Source organism: Sinohyriopsis cumingii, chromosome 8 (assembly GCF_028554795.1).
Source record: "Sinohyriopsis cumingii isolate HCF-2022 chromosome 8, ASM2855479v2, whole genome shotgun sequence".
Lineage (NCBI taxonomy): Eukaryota > Metazoa > Mollusca > Bivalvia > Unionida > Unionidae > Sinohyriopsis > Sinohyriopsis cumingii.
In genome coordinates, this window is record NC_142968.1 from 121,866,523 (window position 1) to 121,880,540 (window position 14,018).

Consider the following 14,018-nt stretch of genomic DNA (forward strand, 5'->3'; position numbering starts at 1 on the left):
CCTAAAGTAATTCAGTACTTCCCACTTATCATCAAAGTTTAATGTGGCTGTTTTGTTCGTATATACACGCTTTAGTCACTCATCTAGTACCACTCTCATTCAAAGAACATATAATAATCACTTAATTGCTCATTTTGTACCACTCAGTCATTAAGAGCAAAGGAGCACAGGAATCGTCCATTTTGTACCACTGTAAGTCATTAGGAACACAGGAATCACTCATTTTGTACCACTCTAAGTCATTAGGAGCACAGGAGCACAGGAATCGCTCATTTTGTACCACTCTAGGTCATTAGGAGCACAGGAGCACAGGAATCGCTCATTTTGTACCATTCTAGGTCATTAGGAGCACAGGAATCGCTCGTTTTGTACCATCTAAGTCAATAGGAGCACACGATCACAGGAATCGCTCATTTTGTACCACTCTAAGTCATTAGGAACATATTATAGTAACCTAACAGCTAATTTTGTATCACTATCATAGAAACACTTGAATACTCATCTAGTACCACTCTAAGTCATTAGGAACATATTATAGTAACCTAATAGCTCATTTTGTATCACTATCATAGAAACACTTGAATACTCATCTAGTACCACTCTAAGTCATTAACAACATATCATACTCACTTAATTCATCTTTCACCACTCTCACTCATTAGAAACGTAGGAATAACACATCCTGTAATATTATCAGTTATTACGAACATATCCTATTCACTATTGAGCTCATCTAATTCCATTCTTAGTCATTCGGAACATGTCATAGTCACTTAATACCTCATCAATATCAATCTCAAGTCTTAGTAACACGTCATAACCACTTAATTGCTCATATTGTATCGCACTCAGTCGTTGGGAAATATCATAGTCACTTGATAGTTTATCGTGTACCACTCTTGTTCATTATGTAACCATTTCAAAACTCATTTAGTACCATTCTTAGTTATTCAGAACACACAAATAAAACTTATTTCACGCTACGCACATTCTATACTATCATATTAATGTCATTTAATAGCTCATCTAGTACCACTTTTGGTCTCTACGAACATATCATATTCTCAAAGGAGCTTATCTCATTCCATTCTTAGTCATTCGGAACATGTTATAGTCACTTAATAACTAATCTAATATCAATATCAGTTCTTAGGAACACATCATGACCACTTAACAGCTGATCTTTATTACTCTCAGTCATTAGAAAAATATCATAGCCACTTAATGGCTCGTATAATGCCACCCTCAGTCGCTACGAATAAATCAGTGTCACTTATGTTACATGTTTAGGACCTCATGAACAGTATCAAGAAAAATGTGAAGACAACAAGCTTTGTAAAATGTAACGAATAATTTCATTCCCTAGACAAACAAGGTATAAGGGAGGAAAAGAACGTACGGTTTTAAGAATAAAGTCCAAAAATAATCCAACAATAATCCAAGAATTAAAAACTACATGTCTTAGTCATACGATGACATAGGCTATAGTCAGGATAGTATTGATTTGTCTACAGTTCTTTGTTGAACCACATAAAATAATATTCCGATGTTTGAATTCCGAATAAAAATTTTATAAATGACTTTGTCCAAGAATTGTGTATGAGCACTTAAATATTCCCAGGAGAAAGAATATAAATACATAAGAAAGAACTCAAAATGGTCACAACAGAAATAACACAGACATTATAAAAATAGCACACTGGATAATCAACACCATTTTCGTCTTCTTGAATCAGTATTGCTCCATCCCCAGCATCACTTGCATCAACAGACAGATTAAATGATTATTCAGAAATTTGGAGCTGTAAGAACTGGAGGTGCTTTCAAGTATAACTTTTAACTTATAAAAAGCCTCCAGACATTTTTCAATCCAAAGAAACTTGTTTTCTTGCTCAATATATCTGTCAGGGGTTTAGCAATTATGGAAATATTGGAGCAAAAGTTTCGATAGTATCTACCCATACCTAAAATTCGCATAAGTTGCTTTTTACTAAAAGGCACAGTGATAGCCTTGACCTTAGCATCTACATGTTTAACTTGTCCATGTCCCACGATATAACCTAGAAACGTTACACTAGCACGGCGGAACTCACTTTGTGATAAATTAATTATCAAACCTGCATCTGTAAATCTGTCAAACAATTTCCGAATTGCCGCTAAATGTTCTTTCCAGGTGTCGTTGTAGATGATGACGTCAACGATGTAAGCATCACAATTATCTAGACCAGAGGTGATTATATTCATTAGGGGTCAAAAAGTACTTGGTGACCCTTTCATCCCAAAAGGCATCACTTTATATTCATAAAGTCCATCTGGAGTTACGAATGCCGAAATTTCCTTTGCACTTTCCGTTAGTGGAAGTTGCCAAAATCCTTTCGGAAGGTCAAATTGGTGATATACATGGCCTTTCCGATCTTATCAACGCAGTCTTCGATTCTTGGTAATGGAAACGAATCTGTTTTTGTTCATACTGTTCAACATCCTATCATCAGTGCACATAAGGAAAATTGTATCTAGTTTCGGAACATGTATAATGGTGAACTCCAGTCAGTTTTACTGGGCTCTATGAAATTATTCTCCAGCAAATACTGAATTTTTTTATCAAGTATTCCTGTTTGAGAGGGTTCATCCTGTACGGATGTTGTTTTACAGGTTTGGAATTTACAATTACAACGTCATGGAAAATTTTGTTTCTTCTTGTATGAACGTCTGGAAATAAGTGCACATATTCAAATAATAACTGTTTAAGTTAATTTCTTTCTTGTGTTGCAGATGTGACAGTTTCTGGTCCAGATCATTCATAATTTCTGAATTCCGAAGATTTATTACTGCAATGTCAGGAGAATCCGATATTCCTTCACTTAAATCTTGACTCAAGCACAACTAAATTAATTGCATGTTTAACCTGGCTACCTCCTTCAGTATACTGATACTCCATTAATGTATTTAGATTTCAGGAGTACAATTATTATAATTTAACTCATTCGTTTTCTTCTTAACTTTGTAAGGGCCGTATTATCGAATGTGAAGAAAAGTTTGAAGAATGAGCAATATATACAGAACTCTATCACCAGACTCAAACGTCCTCTCCTTTGAAGTTCTGTCAAATCATAATTTCACTTTTCACTTGAATTGAAGAGTGCTAAATTCAGTCATAATTAGCTGGAACGTTTCAGACCTAAATTTTACCCGATTGGACAGATCTGCGAAGGCCAAATTGAATAAAAACTTTATCAAAGCTTTTACTCTTATTTTAGATTTAATATTCCTTCAACGAATTATCTTTGTAAACCTTGTTGACGCACACACTAACTCAACAAGTATTGGTCACCTAACTTGGTCTAATGTAAGGGACCAACACAATCTACCAATATTTTGCTAAATGGTTTGTCAAATGCAGGAATAGGGTGTGGTTCGTCAAATGCAGGAATAGGTTGTGGATGCGCCTTAGGTATTTTTAGAATGGGTTTTCTTACCATTTGACAAGTATGACAAGGTCTGCAGTATTTACAAACATCACGTTTATTTTTTGGCCAATAGAAGTGAGTCAAGATCTTGTGATAGCTCTTATTAATCTCTAAATGACCAGCCAAAGGAGTTTCATTTGCAAGAATAAGTATTTCCTGAATGTAAGATTTTAGAACTAAAATTTGATGGTTCACTGAAAACTCGTCGCCAGCATATACCTCAGGAGGGTTCCATTTTCTCATAAGAATTTTATTTTTAGTTAAATAACATACATATAATTCAGTAGCTTCAGTTTCCTTAATGGCTTTCTGGAACAAACAGGATGCCTCATGATCATTTTCCTGTTCGACGACAAGTGATTGTCGTTCGTCACCCTGATTAAAATAAGGGAATTTGTAGTTAAAAGAGGATCACTGTGATCAATACCGTTTGATTGATCCAAACAAGGAGTGAAAGTGACCTCATCAAAAGCCTGACCAATACATGTGTCAGCTAAAGGAATAATTTTGTATCAACATCATTCTCAAGAGCTTTCTTTACCTTAGCTCTGGTAAATGCACAAGCTGGTTATAAATCAGGGAATCCCTTTTCTACTGGATCGACTTTCAGATCCAAATAAGGCTTGTCAGTTGCACATGGATTAACCACATCCTTGTCTTCAGCTAGGTCGTTGCCTAGTAATAAACGAGTGCCCCCAACGGGTACAGCAGAAACTGTTCAGACTGTTTAGGGTCCTGAGACTAAGTTTGATGACACATTTACACATTGAAGAGGAACAGTAACAAAGCCGACACTACTCCCTGAATAAGAACAATCTCATTAGAAGACAACTTCTCAGAAAAAGGCTAAATTCCTGAAAAAAAAGACTCTGAGAAGCTCATGTGTGCCTTAAAATTTTAATAAGGATGGAATGGGCAGAATCACCCAAGAGTGATATAGAACCCGTTGATATGAATGGTTCATAATTCTCCATAATAAAATCAGACTGGGGATTATAAGACCAAACCAATGTACTGCCTTCAACATGTGACCATGACCTTGACCTCTTATAAATAAGAGCATTTGGAATAGGTCTGTCGTGATACTGATGCTTATTTTTCAATTTGTAGCAATGGGAAATAACGTGTCCTTTCTTCATGCAATAGGTACACCTAGGCAGAGACAAGGATCTTTGCTCAAGCTTATCTAACGATTGATGTTTAAAAGGTGTGCCAGTTTGAAATTTAGAAGGGGTTGTATAGGCTGAAATTTTTTGTGCCAAAAGACTGCTGAGTGGAAGTCTTTTTTTTACATTTTAACTTTATGAGCTAAAGAATACTGTGAGCAGCACGAGCAGCATTTTCCAAGGTTTCAACCCTACGCTCATAACTCCTAATGTCACTATGGACTAAGTTTTTGAACTATTCAACTAATATCAGTTGCCTAAGACTTTCGTAATCTTGATTAACCTTTTTTGAAAAGTATCACCTATCAAATTGTCTTGCTTTTTCCATTTTAATTCGACAAAGGTCTGGTCAGTTAATTTTCTAAAAATCCTAAAACCTCGTCGATAAGCCACAGGGACTAACTCATAACCCTTTAAGATATAGCCCTTAACTACATCATAGTCAGCACTCTGTTCTCGTGACAGTGAATTGTAAATATCACTAGCCTTAGCAGCGAGTACACATTGTAATAATGGAGTCGAAAACTCTCTTGGCCACTTCAACATTTCAGCAGTTCTTTCAAAACGAAGATAATTTTGATCTACTTCTTTTTCCAGATATGGACGTAATAACGTGATATTTCTTAAAACGTCAAAAGTAAGGGAGTGTTTTACTTTTTGCCAGCTCTAATTCTTTTAACCTAATTTGAAATTCCTTTTCATCCGTTTCCCTTTCCATTTGCCATTGTCTTTCTCGCTCGTGACTCTCCTTAATCAACTGCATTCGTCTTTCTTCCATCTCTCTTTCCGTTCGTATTTTTTCTATCTTAAACTGAACCTGTCTTATCTCTAATTAAAACTATTTTTGCTGAACTTAAATTTAACAAAATTCGATGCTTTGATGATATTGTAAGAAAAAGCTTGCTGATTTAAAAAATATAAAATAATACTTGGGAGTTCAATTTTTTTAAAAACTAGAGGAATTCAAATTTCGAAGAAGAAAAAAAGGTTTTTTGAAATAATTTAGTCAAAATTCATATATCCCGGACGACCCACCAATTTTCTGTTTTACTTGTTTAGGCTCTCATAAATAGTGACAAGAAAAAAGTGAAGACAACAAGATTTGTAAAATTCAACAAAATAATTTATTTCTCATGAAGAACAAAGTAACAATGAGGAACTTACGGTTTTAAGAATCCAATCCAAAAATAATCCAACAATACTCCAAGAATAAAAATTAGAAGTCCATGTAATAAAATTACTAATGAATTTGATTTCGAGTCCTGACGAAAATCCAAAATGGAAGGCAATGACGTATGCTATAGTCGGTGTAGTTCTGATGTGTCTAGAGTTCTTTGTTGGACCACAGCAAATAATATTCCGGTGTTTGAATTCAAATAAACTTTCGATAAATGTCTTTGTCCAAGAATTATTTATGGGCACTTAAATATTCCCAGGAAACAGAATTAATATTTCCATAAAATAGAATGTCAACTCAATCTGGTCACAACATAAGTATCACCTTGACATCTAAGTCTTTAAAAGCCCGACTGAAATTATTTCTCAAAATATCACTATTAAATCTGGCTACTGCGCAATTCCAGTAAAGCCAGAATTTCGAAATAGAAGCTATTTGTATGTCTACGGTCACGTACACCCAGTACAACCTCAATTTCACCCTATAAATCCCACATTAAGAATGAATAATAAAAAAAAGAAATTGTTTACTGATTCTGAATCAAGGTCAGGATTAAGATACAAAGTTCTAGTCAGATCAAAATAATTTCTGGAAAATGTCAAAGTCCAGTAAATAAAATTACATTACAATAGCGTGTAACGAAATAAAAAATTTTAAACTAACAAACAAACAATTATATGAACTCAAATATAAATTAAATCAAATATACATAACACTTATTAGCTCAAGCTTCACTCTTGAAAACGTTAAACTTGCACCCTCATTAGGGCTACATTCACCGAACGTATGCTTTGTGTCCAGTTTATGAGTTCTCTAAACAACTGCATATGTTTTGTTCTTACATTCAAGTAATGCAAGGGTATAGGTTAATATCTTAAATTGTCACTTGAACCGACGATGATACACAATCTTGCTTTTGGTATTTTATTTTGTTATAAATTGTTTATTTATTATCTTTTTGTTTGTCTAAAGTAATTTTTCTAACATTAATGGCTATATCATATCAAAGGCATAGTAGATAAATGCTTTTGCCATGGTCCTGCCGACCAATGATCGACCTGGTTCGGTATGGAAAAGTTGGAGTACGAGTTCGAAGCTCTACCAGCTGAACTCCTGTCTCGTTTGTGCTATGGTTTCTGTAGCTACTTTGTCATATTACACATAAATATTATTAAGTTTATAGTCCCGGTTTACTGCACCATATTGATGATAAATATTTTCTAATACACAGTCCGGAGTTACTAATGTTTTGCATTTCCAATTTTTCAATGCAGTCATAGATTCATTTCATTTGAAATGAATCTGCTTTGGTAACACTCTTTACTTTTTTATAGTATGTGTAGATTAGGAAGTTATTACCTGGTTTCTTTACTAGAATACATGGTGAACTCCTGGTGCTTTTACTTGCTTCTATGAAATTATTCTCCAGGAATATTCTGATTTTTATCAAACATTTCTGTTGGTGAGAATTCATCCTGCAAGGATGCTATTTCACAGGTGTAAAGCTACAATTTCAACGTCATGGTAGATTTTGTTTGTTCGTGTTTAACCTCATGAATCAAGTGCTCACATTCACGTAATAGCAATTGTAGATCACTCTTTTCTTGTGACTGTTGATGCGAATGTTTCTCGTCCGGATTGCTTGTTAGTTCTGAATTCCGATGATTAGTTACACTAATCTTACAACAGTCCGATTTCATACCATGGTTTAAATCCTCACTGTGTAACTAAATTCATGGAATTATAAATAGCGCTATGTCATTGAACATACCTCTTTAACAAATTTATATGGCTAAGTTATTTCTGCTCCAGCCTCTCAGAAGTGTTAATGATATATTTTAAAGTACTGACTTATGATCAAGTTCGTCTTAATCTCATTATATCCTTATCATACTTCCTGAGGTTTGACAAAATCAATTTTGGAGTGATAAGCAGGAGACTTAAACTGTTTGATACCTAATGTATGCACAAAATGCTGAAATTTCCAGCTATAAAATTATACAGTTGATCAAATTTGATATTTTTGGAAACTCATCAAGTGCAAAATAACACTTTTATCAAAGCTTTTTTTATTGGTTTTGCTTGTAATGTTACTCAAAGGAATTGCCTCTGTAAATTTTGTGAATGCACTCATCATGATAAGTTGGTATTCGTTGCCTGAATTGGTCTTAAGTAAGGGACCGACACAGTCTACCATTATTCTACTAAATGCAGGAATGCGTTGCAGATCAGCCTTAGGTATACTCTGATTTGATTTCCCTACCACTGGACAAGTGTGACATGATGTACAGTATTTATAAACGTTTATTTTTTTGAGCATTGAAATTGAATTAAAGTCTTCTGATTACTATTCTTGACTACTAACTGACCTGCCAAAGGAAATTCTTACGTTAGACTGAGAATGTCCTGTCTATATGATTTAGAAACAACAATCTGATAGCTCGCTGACCATCCATCAATAGCAGATACCTCAGTTAGTTTCCATTTTCTCGTAAGGAACCCATTTTCATAAAATAAGATTGGTACCTTTGTTACTTCCAGTTTGCTAATAGCCTTCTGAAACAAATAGGAAATCTAAGGATCATGTTCCTGTTCGAGAACGAGTAATTCTATTTTTTCACTGTGATTTGAATAAAAAGAATCGGTAGTAAAAAGAGTATTAATATGGTCAATGCTTCTTGATTGATCAATACCAGGAGCGAATATGATCTCACCATATGATCTCACCAAACGACTGACCAATGAATGTGTCAGCTAAAGGAATAATTTGCCGATCAGCATCGTTTTCAAGAGCTAATTTTTTCACAGCTTTATGTAACTGCAAGAACAGGGTATAAAACGGAGTTCATTTTCAATAGAGTTAACTGTTTGATCCAAACACGTAATGTCAGTTACAATTGGATTAACCACAACCTTATCTACAGCTAGGTGATTGCATAGAAATAAATATATACCCTCGAACAGTAAGGAAGTCACTGTTCCGATTTTTACGCGTCCTCAAAGTCCGATGACACATTAACACAATGGAGAGAAACATTAACACATCCGAACTGTACTACTACCTGAATAAGAACACTTTCACTAGATGAAGGCTTCTCAGATACAGGCTAAGTACCTGATAAAAAAAGACTACGAGAAGCTCCTGAGTCCCTTAATATTTTAGTATTGATTGGCTAGACAAAATCACTAATAAGTGATATAGAACCCTTCAACATAAATGGTTCACAATTCTCCTTGATTCTGTTGTTTATATTACAGTTTGTAGCAATATATAATTGATATAGATCCCTTCAATATAAATGGTTCACAATTCTCCATGATAAACTTTGACTGGGGTTTGCTTGACACAACACATGTGAACAATTGGAATAAGCCTGTCTCGATTATGTTGTTTATTTTACAGTTTGTAGCAATCAGAAACAACGTACCCTTTCTTCTTGCAATAGGTATATGTAATAAGAGATAAAGATTTATGATCAGTCTTATCAGAAACTTGATGTCTAAAGGTTGTTCCAGTTTGAGGATTGGAAGCGCTGATATTGAACTGAATTTTATTTGACCAGAATTCTGCTGAGGGGACGACTAGCGACCAAGAAAATTTATGAGCTAAGGAATACTCCTCAGCAGTACCAACAGCGTTTTCTAAACTTCCGACCTTATGCACATCAAGGTATGTCTTAATTTCACAATGGACAAAATTTCTGAACTCTGCAACTAATATAATTTTCCGAGATTTTCGTAGTCTTTATTAACCTTTTTAATGGAGCACCACATATCAAATTGTTGTGCTTTTTCTCTTGCAAATTCAACAAAAGTCTGGTCAGTTGATTTTCTAGAATTCCTTAAACCTTGTTAATATGTTTTTATTCCTTAGCTTATTTTTTATTTGTTGCAATCAGAAATAACGTTTCATTTCTTCTTGTAATAGGTGCATGTAGGAAGTCACACAGATGTCTGATAGGTTTTGTGAGAAGTTTAATTCTTACAAGTTTTCCCAAACTTAGATTTAAAAGTGCTCGTATGAGCTTGCGATGACCTTTATACCCAAAACAAAATGCTGCAAGGATGAATTAGTGACAGTTTAAACTTTGTGAGTCAAGGAATAATCGTCAGTTGTACGAGCAGCAATTTCTACAATTTCGACGTTTTGGTCAACAAGGAAGGACATGATGTACTATGAACACATTTCTTGAACTCTTCAACGAATATGAGCTTCCTGAGAGTATTGTAATCTTAATCAAACATCTTGGTTGATCACCGCGTGTCAAATAACTGTTCTTTTTCCCCTTGCAGATTAAACATGTCTGCCCAATTTCTTTTTTAGTTCTAAAACCTTTGTAGATAAGCCTCAGGTTCCAACTCATAACCCTTTGAAATACATGCGTTAACCACACCATAATCAGCACTTTTTTGTACCGAGAGTGAAGTTTAGACTTGACAAGATTTGCCAAAAAATACACTTATAATAATAAGTCCAGTGCTTTATGGGCCATTATAAATGTCCTGCAGATCTAATATTTTAGTCTAAATTGCATTTCCTTTCTTCATTTTCTCATCGCATTTTATCTGCCTCTCTTTACATTCTTCTTTCTCTTTTTTGAATTTGCATTGCATTTGTTTTTGCATTTCTCTCTGCTCTCTCTCCTTTCCTCTTTCTGCAACTGTATTTATCTTTCCTATTTCTGAATTTGATTTCTATCATTTCATTTTGTGACTAAATATTTTGTAACTCATCTTCCATCAGTTTTTTTATTTCAATTTTTTAAATTTCATTTTAGAGCCAGAAATTGACATGCTAATCAAACAAGAAGCACATCTAATCAAACTAGCTTTCTTCAAAATAGTGGAAAGTATTGTCATTTCTTGTTTCGTTAACTAAGCGTTCGTTTGATAAAGATAATATTTTCGGGCAAGGTGAAGCCATTCTCCCTTTTTTGGTGTCTCTGCCCCTTCCTGGATAGGATTTAAAATAAAGCTGTGACATTGTGAAACCTTGTGGGTTTCATTAAAGTGTTCTAAAATATGTGAAACATAAATCACAGGGACTAGCAACAAATTCCGAAACAATGTCAGTCTAAATCTACACACAAAAAAATCAAGTTATAATTTTCTTAAATATTTAACTAAATTCGTATCCCAGAAGAGACCTAATTGATTTCGTTACCGCTCTATGGTCATAAACTAAGAAATCTTAAAGAGCGTAAAAAAATATGTCTTTTTCAAAAATCCAACAAATAATTTATTTCCATAGGAACCTAAGTGTATTTTTAAAAAGAGATAGAGTATAGTAAATCAGAATTAGATCCCAAATGTTACTAAATGTTCTAACACAAGCCGGAAGGAAAGAGTATTCCAAATACAACCAGTCGTGTTCTCAATGCATCCCAATTGTTAACTTGCTGATATGCCTATATCCTCGAATACGCTAATGTGCCCATATTCTTAATGTATCAATGTGATATAATCCAAATTGTCCTTAAATTAATTCGGAATAATTTTTAAAATATTAATTTAATCCTAAAGTCGATGAGTACTTTGTAATTCCAATGAATAGTTTAAATAAAGAAAACGTCTCAAATATTAACTGAAAGGAAACTAAAATTGTTTCCTCTAAAGACTGATGTTCGGATAAGAATGAAGCTTAGTATTAAATACTAAGATACAATTGAGAACCAAGATGCGGGTCAGCTTGATGAAAATGTCTCTAAAACAGTAGGCAAAATTCAATTTTCTAAAATTCTAAGGTCAGAATCAACTCTGCATCTAGAACTCAAACCTGTGTAAATGTTTTTAACACCAAGCATTACTTTTAATATATAATCTGCTGTGGTAGACAATATTAGCTATGTATTATGTTGTTTATAAAGAAATAAGCTAATCAGGTACGCCCAACTGCTAAACTCAACTAGATAATGGTGAATACAAATTAAATATACAAAACAGGTTATAATGTACTAAAGCCAACACAAAATACAAATTAAATATACATAACAATAGTTGTTGCCAGTATATTGCTCCCCTTCTGAAAAAAGCTCCTGCAGTTATATGATATTGCTTTCATCGTTTATTTTGAGCGCCTTCGTTGGCGTAATAAAAAACCACCAATATACCAACATACACAACATCCAATATGATTTTGCATTGCGTAGTTTTAAACATAACATTTATGTTTCTTATTGAATTTTTAAGACAATCATTTTAAAATAACTTTTCAACTGGTAATTGCTCAACTCGATATGAAATTGATTTTAGTATCCATGGATAGTAGTTCAATCAATACGATATTGACCTTTGTGCCCACCGGTATTACTTCAATCAATATGATATTGACCTTAGTGCCCACCAGTATTACTTCAATCAATATGATATTGACCTTAGTGCCCACCGGTATTACTTCAATCAATATGATATTGACCTTAATGCCCACCGGTATTACTTCAATCAATATGATATTGACCTTAGTGCCCACCGGTATTACTTCAATCAATATGATATTGACCTTTGTGCCCACCGGTATTACTTCAATCAATATGATATTGACCTTAGTGCCCACCGGTATTACTTCAATCAATATGATATTGACCTTAGTGCCCACCGGTATTACTTCAATCAATATGATATTGACCTTAGTGCCCACCGGTATTACTTCAATCAATATGATATTGACCTTAGTGCCCACCAGTATTACTTCAATCAATATGATATTGACCTTAGTGCCCACCGGTATTACTTCAATCAATATGATATTGACCTTAGTGCCCACCGGTATTACTTCAATCAATATGATATTGACCTTAGTGCCCACCGGTATTACTTCAATCAATATGATATTGACCTTAGTGCCCACCGGTATTACTTCAATCAATATGAACTTGACCTTAGTATCCAATGGGAGTTCTTCAATCAATATGAAATTGACCTTACTACCCATTGGTATTACTTAAATCAATATGAAATTGAACTTAGCACGCACTGGCAGTGCTTTAGTCAATATCAAATTGACCTTAGTACCCTTTGGTATTACTTAAATCAATATGAAATTGAACTTAGCACCCACTGGCAGTGCTTTAGTCAATATCAAATTGACCTTACTACCCATTGGTATTACTTAAATCAATATGAAATTGAACTTAGCACCCACTGGTAGTGCTACAGTCAATATGAAATTGACCTTCTTACCCACTTGTAGTTCTTTAATCGATATTTAATTGATCTTAGCACCCACTGGTAGTGCTTCAATCAATATAAAATTGACCTTTGTACCCACTGGTAGTGCTTTAATCAATATGAAATTGACCTTCGTACCCACTGGTAGTTCTTTAATCGATATTTAATTGACCTTAGTACCCACTGGCAGTGCTTCAATTAATATGAAATAGACCTTCGTACCCTCTGGTAATGCTTCCGTCAATATGATATTGAAGTTAGTACCCACGGGCAGTGCTTCAATCAATATGTAACTGACTTTTATGCAAATAAAGGGAATCATAATACTAATATTATCAGTTTAAATCATTAAGGCAGTCAAATTAAGTACATCTCCAATTTTGTTATAAGTTTTAAATTTAAATTAGATTTAATATTATTTGAATTCTACAAATATGTACTGTATAAAGAAGGGCATCGTCAGATCAGTAATGAACGTGACGTATTAAGATGGTCATGATCCTATGAGTAAAATGATGTACGAAGACTGGCATAATCATATCAGCAGTACAACTGACATATTGAGATGGGCAGAATCTAATTAGTAAAGATGTGTACATGGTGACCGACATAATCACATCAGTAGTGTGATAAGTATTTCAAACACGGATGTAATCCTGTCAGTAATGATACTGAGGTATTAAGATTGACATGATCGTCGGCATGTTAAGGTGGATATAAGTACATAATGCTGTGAGGCAGGTTTTCTGCATTGGTAACTAAGTGCTTTCATTCTGACAAGGTTGTATAACCTTCCGTAGGCCTCATAAACAAGCAGACGCCTTCCATTTTAGTGGCCAAGTCATAGTTAAAGAGGACTGAAAAGAAGATGTAAATGGTTGATGTTGCAAGGACCTTTTAATGTTTTACTTCATGCCTGATCTTAAAGCTGTTAGACGCTAAACAAGTCAAACAGTACCGTTTGGAGTAAGTTTTCATAAAAAGAATGAATGGGGCCAGTCATTCCAAGTATCTTGAAGACACTCTGCTGAGCGTATCGAA